This window comes from Theobroma umbraticum, unplaced genomic scaffold (assembly GCF_002168275.2).
Source record: "Theobroma umbraticum cultivar Fairchild unplaced genomic scaffold, ASM216827v3 scaffold_30.0, whole genome shotgun sequence".
In the NCBI taxonomy this organism is placed as follows: Eukaryota; Viridiplantae; Streptophyta; class Magnoliopsida; order Malvales; family Malvaceae; genus Theobroma; species Theobroma umbraticum.
The window spans coordinates 2,891,858-2,896,066 of NW_018397254.1; the positions used below are offsets into that span (position 1 = coordinate 2,891,858).

Here is a 4,209-nt window from a genome sequence, read left to right on the forward strand (position 1 = left end):
GGCCAACCAGTGGCGGAGAAAGTATTGAATTTTGTTGGTTAGCATCCATATATGGCTGGACCTCGCAATCATTTTACCCTCATGGATTGGACCCGCCCATTTGCTAGGGTTTAAAACTAGAGTAAGACCTTCTAATACAAATTATTGGAACTGTTGACCACCCAAAATCAACAATACTTGAAATTGTGAAACATATGACATCCCAACTTCTTTGCTCCATTTGAAACCACCGGCAGCGGTGTGACAAATCCAAATCGCATGCCCACCATGGACCACCTGGTTTTATATGGTTATGCTATACATTCTAGCAGTAACTACAGTCCCAGACTACAAAATCCTGCTGCTGAGGGCTCGTTGAGGCCCTTGGTCCTGGTCTGATAGCCACCGCGCCTACTGCAACACCCCAACCATCCGACTCAATGAGGTATATCAGTATATAATTTTATTTAGTTACTTTAATGGGTTATTTCACATAATTTACTTGATATTTATGAGAAAATGTTACATGGCACTGTTGTCTAATTCATGCTATAGACGACAGATTTTTTTTTTCAAAAGATAGACGATAGATATTTGCTAAAAAGTAATCTAATAGTATGAAAGAGATACAATAATAGCTTAGTACGATTACGTTGCAGCAATTACTTTATGTATAGCTAAAGATTAGGTAAGCTTGGTGTTGGAATAAGAAGTAAAGGCTTCCTTTTCTTCATAACAATTCCAAATATGCTGGACAGGTCATGCTCTGTGCCCTGGGGCAATTTCCACTCAAAAGAATGCAGCAATGAGGCCAGCATGAAATATAGCATCTTCTCCCCGAGAAGAAGTCCTGGACACCTTCTCCTTCCAGAGCCAAATGGCATGTACCGGAAATCATTCCCATTGTAGTCAAACTTGTTAGGATCATTCAAGAACCTTTCAGGTTGAAATTCTGAAGGATTATCCCATATATTGGGGTCCCTATGAATGGACCAGATATTTAAAAAGACCCGGCTGCCCTTTGGTATGGTATAGCCGCCAACAGTGCTTGATACGCCAGAACAACGGGGCACGAGGAGGGGCAGGGGCTGGTGCAATCGAAGGTCTCCTTTAATCAACCGCCTGTAGGTACAGTAATTAGGCAAGTGATCCTCTTCAACGGTCCTATTAGCCCAACAACATCAGCTAATTCTTTCTTCACTTTTTCCATTATTTCTGGATGTTGTATTAGCTCTGCCATTGTCCACTCCATCATAGTTGATGTAGTATCCGTTCCACCCACCAGAATGTCCTAGTTAAAAATTATTAGCACCCATTACCCAAACCAGAAAGCAGAGTTAAAAGGATGTTGTACCAAAAGGAAAAAAAAAAAAAAAGAAGGAAAATTGGTGTATGATAAGAAATCGTACCATCAGCATGCCCTTGAGTTGATTCATTGTAATTGGCGATGCGCTATCCTCATTGTCCTTGAGTTCCAATAGAAACTGCAAGAAGTCTTTTTGTTCACTCTTTGCATCATCTTTTCTCCTTCTTGGTGCCATGTAATTCATTCTTAGTTCAATTACAGATTCCAAAACTTGATCAAACAAAATGAGAGATTTCTTCATTCCCGCTCTATAGCCTGTATGTCAAACGCGCGCAAGCACGGGGAGAAAATCAGAAAGGTTTGGTTTTCCCAATAGCAACATTAATTCTGAAGAAATCTCTTTGAACCGACCCTCAATGGTAGCTGCTTTCTCTCCTCCGAGTTTTGCCTCCCACAACATGCCCATGATCGCATTGATTGCAGTTAAAAATGACAATTCACCGACATCCATTGGCTTGCCATCGTTTTTATACACATCCCCAATGGTTCTCATCACTTGTTCTCTTCGTAGACCGTAGCATGCATTAAGGCTAGCATTGCTAAGCATCTCGCTTGCAAGAACTCTGCGCTTCATTTTCCAGCTGGGACTGCTGTAAGAGTCAAATGCGATATCATTGCAGCCATAGGTAATAACCGCGCGCAGCGATGGGAGGATCCCGCTCAGAAAATGTTTTATCCTGGACGCGAACCACTTTTTTGCTAGCAATGGTGAGCTAATTACCACGAATAATTTGTTTCCAAGCCAAAGTTTGAAGATGGGGCCGTATATTCCCGCCAATTCTGTAAAGGCCATGTGTAAATCGGTTCCAAGAAACGGCAGATATCCCACTAAAGGCAAGCCACGGGGGCCAGGCGGCAACGGAGCGATTGGCTTCCTTGACTTCCTAAGAGTCCAGAGTTGCCAGAGTGAAATTACGCGACGTGGCAATCAGAAATGAGAAACTGGTCTCCAAGCGGTCTCAACCTTCTGGTTGCCACCATCCCACAGCCATGAATACGAGGTGTGAGCTGTGTGCGACATTCTAGGAGGGATTAAAAAAAGAAAAAGAAATTGTAAGCTGTAAGCTGTAAGGCAGAAGCAACGAGGAAGTGAGCATGATTTATATTGATCGGGAAAAACAGGTTTCACCTATCTTCTATTTCACCAGTACCTCTTGCAGCAGATCCAACTTTAATTGGTCTCCGGTGGTGCAATTCTTGCTAAAGCAGCAGCCTCCTCTACCGACTCCTTGCTTTGATCCTGACCTGTCATCTAATTATGCTAACCATCCGATCGAACACCTACCAACCCATGGCCATTATAATTTACTTTTCTTGCTGGAACAGCAACAACCACAGGAAGGAAAAAGATTACCAACAATTTGATATTAGATAAAGATTGGAAAGGATATGAGAGAGAAAGAGAAAAAAATTAAAACAAAATATATATTAATTAATAATTAAAAATAGGCACATGGTACCTTGTGAAAGCTTGGACACAAAGTAGGGCAAGAATTGGAGGTAGAGGATCTGGATTCCAGATTTATAACCGCCATATGGAAAAGAATCGATAGACGTAGTTTGTAAAGTATATTTAAAAGGAAAACTCACATCAAAGGGCCGGCAGAGCGAAACACAGTAGTCGTAGCAGATTTTTTTTATGAATATCTAGTAAATATTTTGATTTACACAATATGGTGACTTAATTTCAGTTTCAACGAAGAAAAAAAAAAGTCCAATTTCCAAGAAAACTATATATTATTTTTTGGGGGGACGATGAGGATAAATTCATTGATACCTGTTTGCAATTTCATGGGTTTGACAGGCATGGTTATCCGCCTAGCTAGTGATATTTTCATTTCATTTCTTGTAGGGTGTCGCACTCATATCATATGTATATATTCGATGAGAGATGATACCAAAATGTATATTATTTATGGGAGCGGAAACCGCTTAGTCTACCATAGCTCTAGGTCTGGTAACACCAACTAAATCATCTTGAAACAAAAAGGATTGTTTGGTGGAGATTGTAGCTTAATAATTTCAAATTCTCCCAATTGAGCCTTCTTACCAAGAAAATCAGTATAGAAATTTGCTTCTCTATAAATATGATGTACCCAGCATACCTAATCTTTCATCATTAACTACTAAATAGAATGAATAATCGGTGAAAAAGGATCTTTATCTTAAATTATTTGATAAATCTTTTGGACAGTAAGTTTGCAGTTCAATTCAACCACAATCCATTGACAACCATGATCCCAAGCAAGCGTGAGTCCCTTATAAATAACATGTAATTCAGCTTTCAGAACTGTACCCATACCAAGTCTGCCCATGAATCCAAAGATCCAATATCCACGATTATCTCGACATAAATCTCTCACGCTAAGCTCTCCTAGATTAGAAATAGCAGCTGCATCGACATTCATCTTAACAAAGCTCTCTAGAGCTGGTTGCCAAGCAAAAAAGCACAACTGTCTAGAAAGGGTAGAATAAGGGCCTACTTCAAACTTCATAAAACCCTAATAGTAGCAATGATAGTGGTAAAACTAGAAAAATGGATGACAAGATAGAGCTTAATGACGAGAGAGAGATAAAAAATATTTAATTTGTCTAAATGATAAGTAAAAATAATTGAGAATATTTAATTTATTTAAAATTATTTAAAAAATATTTTTATCAAGTTATAATAAAATTTGATAAAAATATTTAATTTTATTATTTTTAAAATAAACTTATAAAATTAATTATTTTTCGCAATTTTTCTTTCTAGTCGAGCCTTAGCGATTGCGGTTAGTGCAAACTCATGCCTCTCTCTCCACCACCTTCACCTTTTTTCTTTCTTTTCGCATTTTGTTTTTTTTAATGGTAGGGAGAGTTCGTTT

At 38.8% G+C, this 4,209-nt stretch overlaps 1 pseudogene across 1 annotated transcript; it reads right to left on the bottom strand.

Moving 5' to 3' along the window:
* Positions 1-298: 298 nt before the first annotated feature.
* LOC149527702 (carnosic acid synthase-like) lies at positions 299-3,129 on the bottom strand (annotated as a pseudogene). Its single transcript, XR_016351435.1, has 3 exons — positions 2,806-3,129; positions 1,389-2,662; positions 299-1,270 (listed from the first exon to the last, which is right to left on the bottom strand). The product of XR_016351435.1 is annotated as a carnosic acid synthase-like (transcript).
* Between the last annotated feature and the right edge of the window lie 1,080 nt (positions 3,130-4,209).